The sequence below is a fragment of the Babylonia areolata genome, chromosome 20, assembly GCF_041734735.1.
Source record: "Babylonia areolata isolate BAREFJ2019XMU chromosome 20, ASM4173473v1, whole genome shotgun sequence".
Taxonomy (NCBI): domain Eukaryota; kingdom Metazoa; phylum Mollusca; class Gastropoda; order Neogastropoda; family Buccinidae; genus Babylonia; species Babylonia areolata.
The window spans coordinates 48073984-48092225 of NC_134895.1; the positions used below are offsets into that span (position 1 = coordinate 48073984).

General features: G+C 44.8%; 1 long non-coding RNA gene across 1 annotated transcript in view; it reads left to right on the forward strand.

Annotated features, from left to right (window-relative positions):
- Positions 1-14623: 14623 nt before the first annotated feature.
- The window catches only part of LOC143295318 (uncharacterized), a 30788-nt gene continuing 27169 nt past the window's right edge, over positions 14624-18242 (forward strand). Inside the window, exon 1 of the long non-coding RNA XR_013057003.1 lies at positions 14624-15038. This is a non-coding gene — a long non-coding RNA (uncharacterized LOC143295318). The remainder of the gene's footprint in view (positions 15039-18242) is intronic.

Below are 18242 nucleotides of genomic sequence, written 5' to 3' on the forward strand. Positions count from 1 at the left end.
GCAGATACCCCATTTCTCTAACCGCAGTGTCAGGTCATCTCATTTTGGGTACACATCATAGAATCAAAAGAAGATAGCTATTTGAGGCAAGCATATTATGATATGTTATCGACGAATTCACTGGAAAAAGTTCCTTGGCTTAATTTTATCAAAAAGATACTGGTTTCAATTGGATTCTCCCACGTGTGGGAGAACCAAGGCACACTCAACATTAAGCGACTAAAATATTCAGTCATGAATAAACTACAGGATAAATATGTTCAATATTGGAACAGTAGAAAGAACAAGACCATTTCAAGGCTCTCCTTTTATTGCAAAATTGCAAATACTTATGCATTACAACCTTACCTGATCAGCTGCAAAAATACTAATCACAGAGGAGCACTATGTCGATTGCGAATAAGTGCACATGAACTTGAAATTGAGCGTGGACGTCACTACAACGTAACTAGGAAAGACTGGCTATGTAAATCATGTGGAGTTATAGAGGATGAAATGCATTTTCTGGACAAGTGTAGTGTGTACTCTGACTTGAGATCTCGCCTACTTGTGACAGTTAATTCCCAGTCTTCGAATCATTGGCCAGATGGCACTGGTAACACAATAATCCAAAGGCCGAGTTCTCTGTTGCCACAAAATTATTTCCAACCAGAACTGGCAAAATACATATATGAATCCTTTAAAGTTCGCAGTCCATAACTATGTCTTATGGAATATCCTGCGTGTGCTCACAACTTATTGCTTTTACTTTTTGTTTGCTTGTTGTGTTTAGTTTATAGTGTCCATAATTCCTATGATGGTTTTACGACAAATTAAATGAGTTCTGAGTTCTGAGTTCACACAGACACACACAGACACACACAGACACACACAGACACACACACACAGATACACACACACACACACACACACACACACACAGAGCTCTTATGCAACACATGGTGACCAGCTTACAGTTATTTCTCTGGGCCATGCTGTTGCTGAGAGAGCAGGAACGTGTGATTCATATCAAGGGGGAGGGGAGGGGGGTATGGAGTTGGGGGGTAGGGGCCTGGGGAGGGAGGGATGGGGAGAAGGGGGGGGGGGGTAATGCGTGGTGGTAAAGTATCAGTATCAGTAGGTCAAGGAGGCGTCACTACGTTCGATCAAATCCATATACGCTATACACCACAGCTGCCAAGCAGATGCCTGACCAGCAGCGTAACCCAACGCGCTTAGTCAGGCCTTGAGAAAAAAAAAATGTTGAGGAACGGAGGGGTCTGGAACTCTTTCGGGCGATGTTCATATCAATTCACCCCTCGTATGTATGTTTGTAGAATCAGAATCAGAATCAGAATCAGAACCAATTTTAATGTCAATTAAACCTGAACAAGGTTTATAAGACACGCGTCCAAAGTTACATGAAACCACGCACAAAAAAAAAAGCAAAAAAAAAAAAAAAAAAAAAAGCAAAAAAAAAAAAGATAAATGCTGAACAAGACATTGAATGCTATGGCGTTTTTGACGTTTTTGTATGAATGTATCTACCTATCTAACTATCTATCTGTAATCATAAACAATATTCATTCACGGTGATTCCGTATAGACAGCTGTTTCTTCCTTTTTTATTCTAAAAAAAAAAAATAATAAAATGAAAATAGCGTTTAGAACGCATCGCGTTCAAGATCGTTTCACACAATGCAAGAATAACAAATGATGCATGCGCCACTGAAGTTGAAGCTGCTGTCATCACTCTTCACCACTCACGATAGAATCAGCCAGGATGAGTCGACAGCACAGCGGAGCTTACCTTCAAGGTAAGTTTGTCAGTGCTGGGATCTGGGTTCTGTGAAGGTTGCGTTGTGCGAATGGGGGTGCGGGGGGTGGGAGACAGGGACCCCGGGGGGGGCGTGGGGGGGGGACGTGGAGGGGGAGAGGGGCACGGGCGTGGAGGCCTGGAGGGTGATGGTGAGTTCTGATGATAGGGGAGAGAGACGTGAAGCGTGTTAGTTATAACGATGTTTATCCGACTGTAGCATTACGTGGCAGTTTGTTCGTCCATCCGTGTCAGACTGAATAGTTGACTATGGTTCTTTCGTGTTGTCAAAAAGAGGGAGATTGAGAGAGAGAGAGAGAGAGAGAGAGAGAGAGAGAGAGACTCAGATATATATATATAATATATATATATATATATTATATATATATATATATATAGAGAGAGAGAGAGAGAGAGAGAGAGAGACAGACAGACAGACAGACAGACAGAGACAGAGACAGACAGACAGACAGATCCACCGAGAGAGAAACAGAGGGAGACAAGGACAGACACAGGGAGAAAAAGAAAAAGACAGAGAGACACGGACAGAGACTGCATGCGTGTGTACGTGTGGTATGTACGTGTGCTTGTGTGGTATGTACGTGTGCACGTGTGGTATGTACGTGTGCTTGTGTGTATAGTCTGTGGGTCGTTCTTTTTGTACTTTCCCTTTTACCAAGATGAGAAAATCAGATTACTGGTAAATATGAAAACATTAATAATAATAATCATAATCATAATGATGGATACTTATATAGCACACTATCCAGAAATCTGCTCTAGGTGCTTTACAAAAAACGCTTTTGTTAACATAAAACATTATATCTATGTTACATACACACACCAAAATGTGACTACACACACACACACACACACACACACACACACACACACACACACACACTCACACTGCATACATACATTTTAACATACATGTGTAAGTAACAGCTACCCTAACACATACGCACACATAGGCAGGCACAAACTTACATAAACACACGCACACACAATACACATTCATATACATGCATGTAGTTATGTACACATACATATGTATACACACATAGTCAAGCGCAGCTAACGCATAGGAAGTGGACATTAATAACAAGCGAAATGACCAAGTGATTAGCCAGCTAACTAGCTGAACCAGTTCCTTTCTAAACGAAAGAACCGTTCATCACGCACGAGTACATTAATTACGAAGGAGGTCAACTCGCTGTTTCTATCCTTTATTATTCACAAGCTTAACTAAAACTCACACTCTCCGCTTTATACTATTTCTTGTTGAAGGCGACCTCAATAAAGTCTGTGTTCATGCTAGCACTGTCTCCCGTCACAGAATTACAAAAAACAGATTTCGAAACCTATACTCTGTCTCTGTCTCTGTCTGTCTGTCTGTCTGTCTGTCTGTCTGTCATTGTCTCTCTGTATGTGTCTGTCTCTGTGTCTGTCTCTGTCTGTCTGTCTGTCTATCTGTCTCTCTCTCCCCGTGTATCCGAGGCAGTATATATATATATATATAAAACGTCTACTATCGGTCCAAATACTCAGTAATCAATTAAAAACTTAGCACGGGATCTATGAGGGAAAAAAAGGCATAGACAAAAAGGAAGGGTTACATTTGGATGGCCAATTTCGACAATGTATTTTTATGATGTTTTCGTATTGATATGACGTGTTTCGGTGTCACATGCTTAGATAATCATTACATGTTTTATATGTACTTTGTTATGTGTTCGTATTGATATGATGTGAGTCGATGTCATATACTTAAATAATTATTATACGGATTATATGTACTTTGTTTCCTGTGTACTGTTCAAACCTTGGAGACGAACGACTGGGGGGGAAAAAAAGGCACAGTACCCGCCTGCCACATGGACTTTTTAAGCAAATTTTAACGACAAAGTACCAAAGTGCCGCGTATCCGTTAGTATTTTAGTTTACTTTGATTATGTTTTTCCTTTCTGTTCCATTTTATTTGTTTTGCGCCATTTTTGTTTCTGATTTGTACCTACTATGTCACTAGAGCTTTACAGCTAATGGCATCAAACATTTCAGTGTTCAGTGTTCAGTGTTCAGTGTTCTCTCTCGCTGTGTCTGTCTTTTTCTATCTCTCTGCCTCTGTTTGTCTGTTCCTGTCTCAATCTTCATTGGAGTTCGTAAAGGGCGGTTTCGTTTGTTTGTTTGTTTGTTTGTGGGTGGGTGGGTAGGGAGGGTTGGGGTGGGAGTGGGTGGGTGGCTGTGTACGCGTGTGCATGTGCGCCTATGCGTGTGTTGTTTGTTTGTTTGTTTTTTTTTTTTTATTTGTTTGCTTGTTTCCTTGTTTGAATCGCTGCTGATCTGACTAAACTTTAAGTGTGTAGTTTTGACCCAACAAGGAAACCATAGTTCCACGACCACACCTCAATATCGACCCAATATGTAATGTTAGTATATGTATAAAACGTCGTTGTATTTAACGAAACCTTCTCTGTGTGTGACATGATTCTCGAGGACAGTACTGACAGGGGACATTCTTCTGCTGAACAGTGAAAGGAAGAGGAGGGAAACTGAGATTAAAAAAAACAAACAAAAAAAACCAAACACCCAAGAAGAAGACGAAGAAGGAAGAAAAGGAGAGACAGAGAGAGAGAGAGAAAAAAAGAGAGAAATGTTACTGTCGGTGCTGGCTTTCCCTGGCCAGGCTATAGTCCAGGTTCCAGTCGCGGCAACAGACGTGAGAAGGATGTGGATGGTGGTTGTCCTGCTTTGCTGCTGCACTGCTGTCCCCCAAGTCCTGGGAATGTTTGTCACTTTGGGATGTGAGTCCATCATCATCATCATCTTCTTCTTCTTCTTCTTTTGTGTGAGGAGGAGAGTTTCAGTTTCAGTTTCTCAAGGTGGCGTTACTGCGTTCGGACGAATCCATATACGCTACACCACATTTGCTAGGAGGATACCTGACAGCAGCATAATCCAACGCGCATGTCAGGCCTTGAGTGTACAGGGTAGGTATGCCCACTTACGAACGATCCAGTCGAAGCAACCAGCTCAACGTGTGTACTGTCAAGATAACATGTCGTACGATAGTCAAACGTAGTTCTTTTGTTTTAGAAGGCTTTCTCCTCCGACTGGTTGCATCAGGAAAAGTTCGTCTGCTCATTCTTTTCAGCGTTTTGTCGACGTTTGAAATAGCAGGGGTACCTGAGGGTAATTACGAACGGGTAAGTCTAATTGCGAACGATGGCTTTGGGTGCATGTGGACAATTAAACAGAAGCAGATCTTTAACTCATTAGTCATAACATATTATTGGAACATCGCACCAGACTGTTGTATTGTTGGTTTTGATCACACATGCACAGAAACACACAAACAGACTTTTAAACACACACACCCATACTGCATGCAAACACACCCTTTTGAAAGTGCTCAGAAACTGTGCAGCATCGTTCGCAAATAGACTCACGTCAAAATATCCTAAGGTCTAATTGCAAACGACACTATTTTGCAGATTCCTGTCAGAACTGACAATTTGATCTGTCACCTATATGCTTTCTTGAATTCTCCCAGCACTGGTAATGCACATTTAACATATCCGATCAAATCAATTATTTTAAACTGTGTCAAAGTTCGAGCCTTACTACTTACGTCCCTTGATTTTAGGATTTTGAGAGCACGTTTGTAACCTAGGTCGGCAGTGGTGCGCGAAGAGAAGAAAGAGCGCGGAAATAGCCAGAAATAGCTGATGTTGTTTGACTGGTTATTTGGAAATGGATATTCATTAAGGTATTAGAAAAAGGTCGAAACAGACGTTAAATTGTGAAATGCAACCGTTCAGAACGTTTCGAAGTGGGGCGGTATACGAATTGTTCGCAATTGCACGCTATTCGCAATTACCCATACTTACCCTAAATTGTATTTTTTGTATTGTATTTGTATTTCTCTTTATCACAACAGTTTTATCTGTGTGAAATTCGGGCTGCTCTCCCCAGGGAGAGCACGTCGCTACACTACAGCGCCACCCATTTTTTGGTATTTTTTCCTGCGTGCGGTTTTATTTGCTTTTCCTATCGAAGTGGATTTTTCTACAGAATTTTGCCAGGAACAATCCTTTTGTTGCCGTGGGTTCTTTTACGTGCGCTAAGTGCATGCTGCACACGGGACCTCGGTTTATCGTCTCATCCGAATGACTAGCGTCCAGACCACCACTCAAGGTCTAGTGGAGGGGGAGAAAATATCGGCGGCTGAGCCGTGATTCGAACCTGCGCGCTCAGATTCTCTCGTTTCCTAGGCGGACGCGTTACCTCTAGGCCATCCCTCCACATGTATCACTCCAATTGTATCTGTGTACCCGCCAGGGTGGTTTTCTTCTACATGATTTTGCCAGAAGAACAACACTATCGTTGCCAAGGGTTCTTTTCCCAGCGCGCCAAGTGCGCACCGCACACGGGAACCTCGGTTTATCGCCTCGTCCGAACGACTAGACGCTCAGTTTGGTATTTCCAGTTAAAGTTGGGAGAAAGAGCGAGAGCGGGATTCGAACCTTGACCCTCACGGGGAATTGTATTAGCAGATGAGCGTGCTAACCATTCTGTCGCTTGAGGAGGAGAATGAAAAAGAGAGCTATTTCTGGGAGACCCTGTATGATGACAGATTACCACACCTGCCTCAGTTCCGTTGAAGAATGCTTGTCCACTGAGCCAGCGGGACACTACCCCGACTGTGGGAACTGCAGCCGGTTCTTCAAGTGTGACGTCACCACCTCCAGTGCTGCCGTCATCCAGTGTCCGCCGTCACTCCTCTATGACGTCACACTGGGGGTCTGCAACCACGCGTATCTTGTGCAGTGCTCGTGAGTGTGTGTGTGTGTGTGTGTGTGTGTGTGTGTGTGTGTGTTGTGTATATGTGTGTGTGTGTGTGTGAGAGAGAGAGAGACAGAGACAGAGACAGAGACAGAGAGTGTGTGTGTGTATTGTGTGTGTGTGTGTGTGTGTGTGTGTGTGTGTGAGAGAGAGAGAGAGACAGAGACAGAGACAGAGACAGAGAGTGTGTGTGTGTATTGTGTGTGTGTGTGTGTGTGTGTGTGTGTGTGTGTGTGTGTGTGTGTGTGTTGTGTGTATGTGTGTGTGTGTGTGAGAGAGAGAGAGACAGAGACAGAGACAGAGACAGAGAGTGTGTGTGTGTATTGTGTGTGTGTGTGTGTGTGTGTGTGTGTGTGTGCGCGCGCACACACACACACACACACACACACACACATACATATCCAGATATATTTGTGTTTTATGTACGCTTTCCTCTCTCTATCTGTCTTTCTTTCTCCCCCCCCTCCCTCTCCCTCTCCCTGCCCCACCTCTGTCACAATTCCTCTGTCTCTGTCTGTCTGTCTGTCTATCTGTCTGTCTGTCTGTCTCTGTCCTTGCCACCTCTTTCTCTCCCTCTTTCTATACATATCCACCTCTCTCTCCCTCTGAGTTTCTTTCTCTCCTTCTTTCCCTGCCCCACCTCTGCCACTCTCCCTGTCTCTCTCTCTCCCCCTTCGCCCCCCCTCCTCTCTCCTTCCCCACTTTTTCTCTCCCTCTTTCTATATCTCCACCTCTCTTTTCCATTTATTTCACTCTCTCTCTCTCTCTCTCTCTCTCTCTCTCTCTCTCTCTATCTATCCCCGCTCTGCGATTCTCTCTTCCCTGTTTCTTCCCCCCCCACCCCTCTTCCTTTCTCTCCACCCCCCCTCTCTCCCCTCTCTCTCATTTCCCTTTGCCCGCTTGCCCACTCCAACCCCCCCCCCCCCCCAACACCACACCGACCCCCCCCCTCTCTCTCTCTCTTTAATTCTTTCCTTTCTTTTCAGTAATTACTTCTTTACCGGGGTTCTTTTTTTCCTGTCCGCACCAGACCTCCAACGGCTTCAGCTACCACAGGCAGAGCCACCACCCCCACACCCACCACCACCTCAACCACCACCACCGCTACCACCACACCCATCACCACCTCTACACACCCCACCACCGTCACCACCCCCTTCACAACCACCTCCACCGCCATCCCCACAGCAACCACCACAACCCCCACCCCCACCCCCACCACCATCACCACTACCGCTTCCACCAAATCATCCAACGAGTCCGTTGTCGCTACCACAACCCCCACCATCATCACCCCCACCACCATCCCCACCAAATCCATCATCACCCCCACCCTCATCCCCCTCAAAACCCACACCACCACCCCACCCACACCCCACCCCCACCCCCCACACCACCACCCCCACCACCCACACCACCACCCCGACCCTCATCCCACCACCACCCCCCTCACAACCTCCACCACCTCCACCACCCTCAGCCCCACCACCATCACCCCCACCACCATCACCCCTATCACCCCCACCACCATCCCCCCTATCCCCACCACCCCCACCCTCAATCCCACCACCACCCTCACCCCCACCCCTACCCCCCTTACAACCACCACCACCACCACCACTACCCTCACCAAAATCCCCACCATCACCCCCACCACCATCACCCCCATCACCACCACCACCACCACCACCCTCATTCCCACCACCACCTTCACCCCCACCCCCACACCCCTCACAACCACCACCACCACCCTCACCAAAACCCCCACCCCCACCCCCACCACCACCACCACCATCCCAACAACCACCCCTACAACCTACAACCATCACCCCCGGCATCACCACCACTCCCACCACCACTCTCACCCCCACCCCCACCCCCCTCACCACCACCACCATCACCACCACCACCATCCCCTTCCCGCGAACCACCACCAGCAGACGCCCAGTGTGCAACCCGTGCGGGTCTGACGGGTGGTACGTGACGTGTGACGCCTGCTCCGTGTACTACCTGTGCCGTGCAGGGACGATCCGCGGCTTTCGCCAGTGTCCTGGGCGCCTCGTCTGGGACGACGCCAGTCAGCGATGCCAGCCGACCACAGCCAACTGCCCCAGACCCTTCAGCTGAGATTCAACGCTTGCACCACATCACATGCCTGACAGCAGCATAACCCAACGCGCTGACAGACTTTCTGACTATCTTTTTTTTTTTTTTTTTAATATATCATAATTATCATTTATTTATTTATGTATGTGACTTGACTTATTCCTCTTGATTCCGTGGGGAACATAGGGCCGCAACAACACTCCTCCAACGCACCCGGCTCTGGCTGGTCCTCTTCAGTTCGGCCCACGTCATTCCGGCCGCCCTTGTCTCTGCCTCAATGCTTCTCCGCCAGGTCTGCTTCGGACGGCCAACTTTCCTTTTCCCCTGAGGGTTCCAATCAAGAGCCTGTCTTGTGATGTTTGTTGCAGGCTTGCGTAGTGTATGGCCTATCCATCCCCATTTCCGTTTCTTGATTTCCGTCTCCAGTGGGGCCTGTTTTGTTATGTTCCAAAGTTCTTCATTGGAGACAACCTCTGGCCATCTGATGTTCAGGATGTTTCTTAGACATCTGTTGGTGAATGTCTGAAGCTTGTGGGTGCTGGTCTTTGTCACTCTCCATGTCTCTGAGCCATAGAGTAGAACCGACTTCACGTTGGTGTTAAAAATCCGGATCTTGTTGCGGATTGAGAGGGCTGTCGATCTCCAGATTGGTCGAAGGGTGTTGAAGGCGTGTCTTGCTTTGTTGATTTATGTATGTACGCTTATATATATATATATATATATTTTTTTTTTTTTTTTTTTCCTCAAGGCCTGACTAAGCGCGTTGGGTTACGCTGCTGGTCAGGCATCTGCTTGGCAGATGTGGTGTAGCGTATATGGATTTGTCCGAACGCAGTGACGCCTCCTTGAGCTACTGAAACTGAAACTGAAACTGCTGACACACTTGCTGGTAACGCAACACCAACGAGCGGCCTACATCTAGGAAAATCGGAAATCCTCAGAAAAGTCCAAGAATATCAAAAAGAACAGGTACAAGGCCATCACACCATCGATCGCCTCAAAGAAATAAAAGCAGAGAGAGAGGGAGCGGCCGCGAGCTTGTGCACCGATCACAGTGGGTTTCTCCAACATAATTTTGCCAGAGGACGACAACACTCTCGTTGCCGTGGGTTCTTTTTTCAGTGCGCCAAATACGTGCTGCACATGGGACCTCATGACTAGATGCTGTTTGATTTTCCAGTCAAACTTGGGAGAAAGGGCGAGAGCGGGATTCGAACACAGACCCTCACAGATCTCTGTATTGGCAAGATATGAGCGTCTCAACCATTCTGCCACCTTCCTCAAGAAGAAGAAGAAGAAAGGAGAAAAAAAGAAGAAAGAAGAAAGAGAAGAAGAAGAAGAAACAACAAAGGAGGAAGCAAGAAGCAGAAAGGAAAAAAACGAAAACGGAGAAAGGAAAGATGATGGAGAACGAAAGAAAGAAAGGAAGAAAGAAAGGAAGAAAGGAAGGAAGGAAGAAAGAAAGAAAGAAAAAAGGAGGAAAGAAAGGAAGAAAGGAAGGAAGAAAGGAAGGAAGGAAGGAGGAAGAAAGAAAGGAGGAAGAAAGGAGAAAGAAAGAAAGAAAGGAAGGAAGAAAGGAGAAAGAAAGAAAGGAAGGAAGGAAGAAAGAAAGGAGGAAGAAAGAAAGGAGGAAGAAAGGAGAAAGAAAGAAAGAAAGAAAGAAAGGAAGAAAGGAGAAAGAAAGAAAGGAAGGAAGGAAGAAAGAAAGAAAAAAAGGAGGAAAGAAAGGAAGAAAGGGAGGAAGAAAGGAAGAAAAAAAGGAAGAAAGAAAGGAAGGAAGAAAGGAGAAAGGAAGGAAGGAAGAAAGAAAGGAGGAAGAAAGGAAGAAAGAAAGGAAGAAAGGAGAAAGAAAGGAAGGAAGGAAGGAGGGAAGAAAGGAAAAAAGGAGGAAAGAAAGGAAGAAAGGGAGGAAGAAAGGAAGAAAGGAAGAAAGAAAGGAGGAAGAAAGGAGAAAGAAAGAAAGGAAGAAAGGAAGAAAGAAAGAAAGAAAGGAGGAAGAAAGGAAGAAGGAAGAAAGAAAGGAAGGAGGAAAGAAAGGAGGAAGAAAGGAGAAAGAAAGAAAGAAAGAAAGAAAGAAAGAAAGAAAGGAAGGAAGGAAGGAAGAAAGAAAGGAAGAAAGAAAGAAAGGAAGGAAGAAAGAAAGAAAGAAAGAAAGGAAGAAAGAAAGAAAGGAAGAAAGGAAGAAAGAAAGAAAGGAAGAAAGGAGGAAAGGAAGAAGGAAGAAAGAAAGGAAGGAAGAAAGGAGGAAACGAAAAAAAGAAGAAAGGAAGAAAGAAAGGAAGAAAGGAGGAAAGGAAGAAAGAAAGAAAGAAAGGAAGAAAGGAAGAAGGAAGAAAGAAAGGAAGAAAGGAAGAAGGAAGAAAGAAAGGAAGGAAGAAAGGAGGAAACGAAAAAAGAAGGAAGAAAGAAAGGAAGAAAGGAGAAAGAAAGAAAAAAAGGAGGAAAGAAAGGAAGAAAGGGAGGAAGAAAGGAAGAAAGAAACAAAGAAAGGAGGAAGAAAGGAAAAAAGGAGAAAGAAAGGAGGAAAGGAAGAAAGGAAGAAAGAAAGAAAGAAAGGAGGAAGAAAGGAAGAAAGGAAGAAAGAAAGAAAGAAAGGAGGAAGAAAGGAAGAAAGGAAGAAAGAAAGAAAGAAAGGAGGAAGAAAGGAAGAAAGGAGAAAGAAAGGAGGAAAGGAAGAAAGGAAGAAAGGAAGAAAGAAAGGAAGAAAGGAGAAAGAAAGAAAAAAAGGAGGAAAGAAAGGAAGAAAGGGAGGAAGAAAGGAAGAAAGAAACAAAGAAAGGAGGAAGAAAGGAAAAAAGGAGAAAGAAAGGAGGAAAGGAAGAAAGGAAGAAAGAAAGAAAGAAAGGAGGAAGAAAGGAAGAAAGGAGAAAGAAAGGAGGAAAGGAAGAAAGGAAGAAAGAAAAAAAGAAAGAAAGGAGAAAGAAGAGGGAAGGTCGAGCTCCAGTGAGACTGAAGAACAGTCAATGCATGGGAGAGCACTCCATTATTTCATGTACCTTATATTGTTTTATGCTGATTGTGTCCCTTATGTTCAAGCGTAGATTAAAAAAAAAAAAAAAATCATTTTCTGACTTTTGTGATTTTTTTTTTTTATGTGGAGAAACCTTGGAAAATCTATTCTTTTTTATATATATATATATATATATATATATATATATATATATATATGTGTGTGTGTGTGTGTGTGTGTGTGTGTGTGTGTGTGTAAAATAATAATAATAATATGTCATTAACTGCAAATACGTAAAATGCATTGCACATTTTTTAATGATGGACACATGTGAAGACATTTCAATTCTTTACTCTCTCTCTCTCTCTCTCTCTCTCTCTCTCTCTCTATATATATATATATATATATATATAAGGGGGGGAGGGTGAAGGAAAACATTCAGGGTGTTACTGATGACACAACAAAACTGCATTCGTTTTTTGCATGGATAGTTTTTGTGTCTGATCCCCCCCCCCCCCCTCTCTCTCTCTCTCTCTCTCTCTCTCTCTGTGAAGTCAAGTCAAGTCAAGATTTTATTTCATGATGCTGAATTGAAAAAGCAACAACTGCTTTTTTTTAAAATTTTTTTTACATCAAGTGTGTGTGTGTGTGTGTGTGTGTGTGTGTGTGTGTGTGTGTGTGTGTGTGTGTGTGTGTGTGTGTGTGTGTGGTCCCACACACAGAGAAGATTATGGGTCAGGGTATGCAGGGTGTGGTCACACACACCCAGTTAGTCTGAATGTTCAATAAACCGAACGTGTTGCTTGTCCAGCGTCTCTCTCTCTCCCCCCCTCTCTCTCTCCATCCCCCTCTGCCCCCCCTCTCTCTCTCCCCTCCCCTCTCTCTTTCTCTCTCTGAATCTCGCTCTCTCTCTTTCTGTGTCTGTCTCTCTGTCTCTTTCTGTATCTCTTTCTGACTGTCTCTATCTCTCCCTCTCTTTCTCTCTCTCTGAATATCGCTCTCTCTGTGTCTCTCTCCCACTGTGTCTGTCTCTCTGTGTCTCCTCTCTCTCTCTCTCTCTCTGAATCTCGCTCTCTCTGTCTTTGTCTCTTTGTTTCTGTGTCTCTGTCTCTCTCTGTTTCCTCTGTCTGTCTGCCTCTGTCTTTGTCTCTCTTCCTGCCTCCCTGTCTCTGTCTGTCTCTGTATTTATCTGTCTGTCTGTCTGTCTGTCTCCCTGCCTGTCTTTCTGTCTCTGTCTGTCTGCCTCTCCCTTTGTATGTCTGTCACTCTCTCTGCCTCTCTCAGTCTACCTGTTTTTGTCTCCACCCCTTCTTCCCTCTCTCCCTCCCTCTTTCGTTCTGTTTATACAGGTGAGTTTCCTTCTATATGTATGATTTAGGACTGGCTGGGTGTGTCTGAATATGCTTGGGAACGTGCTGTAAATGTGTAACTATTTCCCCGCTCTCTGCGTGGAGTGGAGTGGAATTTTGTTCAATGTTCCGTCACACATACTGGTGACTGTAGTCATTTTTATTGAAGTATTAATTCTCACATTTGAATGTTATAGTTTCTTCTTCTTCTTCTTCTTCTTCTTCGTTCGTGGACTGCAACTCCCACGTTCACTCGTATGTACATGAGTGGGCTGTTTCGTGAATGACCATTCTTACCCCGCCATGTAGGCAGCCAAACTCCGTTTTCCGGTGGGGTGGGGAGGGTAGGTGGGGGTTGCATGCTGGGTATGTTCTTGTTTCCGCAACCCACCGAACGCTGACATAGATTACAGAATCTTTAATGTGCGTATTTGATCTCCTGCTTACGTACACACACGCGAAGGGGGTTCAGGCACTACTGGCAGGTCTGCACATAATTATGTTGACCTGGGAGATCGGAAAATTTCCAGCCTTGCTTTCATGGTGACCCCAGTTTTGATATCCTTCCACTTCAGTGCTTCGGGTGAGTCCTGTCAAGGTCTTCGGTGTCAGCGGATTCATGGGGGTTGTCGATGGATGGACGTGGTGGCAGGTCTCAATTCGGGGAGCGTGGGGGTCGGGGGCTAGGAGGGGGGAGGGGGGGGGGGAGGGGGACACTCACTCAGTCTGGCTCCGGGTCAAAGCCATTATTGTCGTTAGTTGAGAGGTGAGTAGGTTCTGTCCTAAGTACGTTAAATCAGAACAGGACAACTGAACACCACCGAAGTGACTCAGCAGTAATGCAGGATAGCCTCCTGGCGACATAGCATTGATAGTTCCCTGTAGACTGCCGATCCTGGGACTGCGACAGACGAACCCGGGTAGTGGTCGTGTATGGGGGGCTCGGAATGAGCGGCGTGGGAGTAATGCCACTGAAACGGTGCAGACGATGGGGCAGAAAAACAAAACAAAACAAAACAAACAAAAAACAAAAAAACCTGACTAAGGGCGCGTCGGGTTACGTTGCTGGTCAGACAACTGTGGTGTTAGCGTTTATGGGTTTGTCCGAGCGCAGTGACGCCTCCTTGAAAAACTGGAGGTGAAAGGTACACACAGAATCAAGACTAAGGGAGCTACATCTAACGCCGCATCCATCTCACGTCACCAAGGTTCAGCGGCGCAGGGGTTAAAGCTTCCTTGTCGTCCTTTGACCCCCGCAGATAGCAGCACCCGCCCTTCCACCCACCCACACACCCACCCACCACGCGGGTATGCGCGGAAACCCGCACACGCAGCAAAAACTCCCGTCACACACTTATCGCTCATGAACCTATACCCAGCAAGCACGTTGAGAGGCCCTGATACAAGCCTACTACCATACTACACTGCGCCTACCCGTATACCCTGCACCTGTACCCGTACCTGTACCCGTACTCCACCCGTCTTCCCCACCCCGCGTCCCACCTTTCGTTTCCCCTCGCCACCACCACCACCACTATCACCAACAACAACGAGGCAGTTTCACCTGGTCGCTGGCAACCTACCTACCTGCCTGCCTGCCAGCCTGCTCATTCGTTCCTTTGGTCTCTCTTGCAACGTTTGCCCGTACAGACGCCTCTGCGGTTATTTTTCTGTGTAACCCTTGTGCACACAAACACACACGCGCACACACACACACACGCACAAAGGAAACAACCTCTTCCCTTGTGTCAGCAGCAAGACCCCGAAGCCACACACACTCACTCTCTCACCATGGGATGTCAGGGCAGCAAATCGGAGGGCAGCACCCCGACAGCCGCTCCTAAGGACAAGCCGGCGTCCACCGAGGCACCCCCGCCAGCGGAGACTGCGCTAGAGCAGAAGAAGGAGGAGGAGAAGGAGAAGCAGGAGGGGGAGGAGAAGGAGAAGCAGGAGGAGACTGCTGCACAGGAGACGGCACCTGCTGCTGAAGAAGGTGAGAGAGGTTTGGGAGGGGGGGTCTGTTCTGGAGTTCAGTGGGTGCGGATGGGGGTGGGAGGTTTGAGGGTTTGGAGAGAGAGAGAATCGGAATCAGAGTCGGAATCGGAATGTTTTATTCAGGTCTCAGCCCCAAATGAAGGGGTATACGTAAACATAAAACAATTTAACGAAACACAAGCAAATTAACCTCGATATAGACAACAAAACATCCATTATACTGGCTTTACGAAGTAGCGATTTCTCTCAATTTGAATGCCTTATATAAGAACGCGGAAAAAGTAAGAACTTCATTTGTACTGCTTGACGTCATCAACAAATTTAACTTGAATAGAGATGGATGTTCTTAGTATTTAGGTTTGATAAACATTTGACGTATACTTCCCAGTACTGGACAACAAAAAACAAAACGTACCTCGAGGAGAAAGAGAGAGAGAGAGAGAGAGAGAGAGAGAGAGAGAGATGCAGTTTGATTGAAATCAGTCTTTAACCCCTTGACTGCTGGACTTCTGGCATCAGTTTTGATTGCATTTCTTTTATTCCTATTAATTCTTCGAATACATTTACCCACATCAATTAACAAGAGAGAGAGAGAGAGAGAGAGAGAGAGAGAGAGAGAGAGAGAGAGAGAGTACGTTCATATGTACACACAAAGACATGCGCATCGATAAATAAATATGCATTACATATGCATCCACACATACACATATATTGCAAGTTCAGTGACGCTCAAAAACTAGAATTATATTTTTAATCTTCGTTTTCAACCTAAAGATAAATATGGAAGTCATTCTGCTCTGAAAAGATTGCTTTTCCTGTTTTGTTTTTTGTGTGTGTAGTGTTATCTTTCGATGGTGTACAGGTTGACATAGTCTTCAGAGCCAGTCGCATTGCTTGGTACTAACGTTTTGACAGTTACACGTGACTAAATGCCTACGTTGACCGAACTACGCCATTGGTCAGTTCCATACTATACACAGTTATTAGCGGGTTACGACCATACTAGGCTCTTCCGTCCGAGCAATGCAACTGGCTCCTCAGAGGAGGAAGTCCAAATGAAGAATGGTGGCCAGCCCTCTGACCTGAAATAGTCTTTTCTCAGTAATGCGACAGTCTTTCTGTGACGAGCATATCTATTAGCAGCTTCATCAAAACACATGGAATACAAAGTGCATAGTTATGTCGATCACAGTGCAGCAACAAGCTTTTGTTTGTAATGTGCTCAGACATGTGGCTTTTTGTAATGTGCTCAGACATGTGGCTTTTTGTAATGTGCTCAGACATGTGGCTTTTTGTAATGTGCTCAGACATGTGGCTTTTGTAATGTGCTCAGACATGTGGCTTTTTGTAATGTGCTCAAACATGTGGGTCTTTGTAATGTGCTCAGACATGTGGCTTTTGCAATGTGCTCAAACATGTGGCTTTTTGTAATGTGCTCAGACATGTGGCTTTTGTAATGTGCTCAGACATGTGGCTTTTTGTAATGTGCTCAGACATGTGGCTTTTTGTAATGTGCTCAAACATGTGGGTCTTTGTAATGTGCTCAAATATGTGGCCTTTGTAATGTGTTCAGACATGTGGCTTTTTGTAATGTGCTCAGACATGTGGCTTTTTGTAATGTGCTCAGACATGTGGCTTTTTGTAATGTGCTCAGACATGTGGCTTTTTGTAATGTGCTCAGACATGTGGCTTTTTGTAATGTGCTCAAATTTGTGGCATTTTGTAATGTACTCAGACATGTGGCTTTTTGTAATGTGCTCAAACATGTGGCTTTTTGTAATGTGCTCAGACATGTGGCTTTTTGTAATGTGCTCAAACATGTGGCTTTTTGTAATGGACTCAGACAGGTGGCTTTTTGTAATGTGTTCAAACATGTGGCTTTTTGTAATGTGTTCAAACATGTGGCTTTTGTAAAGTGTGGCTTTTTGTAATGTGCTCAAACGTGTGGCTTTTGTAATGTGCTCAGACATGTGGCTTTTTGTAATGTGCTCAGACATGTGGCTTTTTGTAATGTGCTCAGACATGTGGCTTTTGCAATGTGCTCAAACATGTGGCTTTTGCAATGTGCTCAAACATGTGGCTTTTTGTAATGTGTTCAGGCATGTGGCTTTTGTAATGTGCTCAGACATGTGGCTTTTGCAATGTGCTCAAACATGTGGCTTTTGTAATGTGCTCAAACATGTGGCTTTTTGTAATGTGCTCAAATTTGTAGCTTTTTGTAATGTGCTCAGACATGTGGCTTTTTGTAATGGACTCAGACATGTGGCTTTTTGTAATGTGCTCAGACATGTGGCTTTTTGTAATGTGCTCAAATTTGTGGCTTTTGCAATGTGCTCAAACATGATTGCTTTTGCAATGTGCTCAAACATGTGGCTTTTGTAATGTGCTCAGACATGTGGCTTTTTGTAATGTGCTCAAACATGTGGCTTTTGTAATGTGCTCAAACATGTGGCTTGTTGTAATGTGCTCAAATTTGTGGCTTTTTGTAATGTGCTCAAAAATGTGGCACAAAATTCATTTCGGTTACGTCTGGTGGACCGTTACAGTACCAAAGAACTGACTGTGCTTATAGTAACCAAATTTTCGTTCATACATGTTTGCAGTATAATGAATTTCTTTTTCACTTTGAATTTCTAAACGTGCCGGTACAAGGTCATCAAGTATCACCAGCACTCTGCTTTCCCGGGTTTTTTTTTTTTTTTATTTTTTTTTTTACTTTGTTTTTATTTTTGCAGTTAGTATTATCATTATTATTATTATCATTATTATTATTTTTATATAGAATGTTATCTCTTGTTAGAGTAATCGGGCTGAACTTTTCCTGTGCAATCCTGTATGCTGTTTCTTTCTCTCTCTCTTTTTTTTTTGTTTTTTGCCTGCTTCATATCTGTATATCTGTCTATCTTTTGATCGGTAGGTCTATGTGGCTGCTCTCTCTCTGTCTCTGTCTCTCTCTGTCTCTGTCTCTGCCTCTCTCTCTCTCTCTCATGTTGTTCACACCTTGGTCTTGTTCAAATAATAACGATCAGCGAGAGAAAAGAGGGCCTTTTGTTATCCTTCGTGTGGGGTACGTGTGTGTGTGTGTGTGTGTGTGTGTGTGTGTGTGTGTGTGTGTGTGTGTGTGTGTGTGTGTGTGTGTGTGTGTGCGTGCGCGCGAGCACATGTGTGTGTGTGTGCATATGTGTATGTGTGTGTGCACACA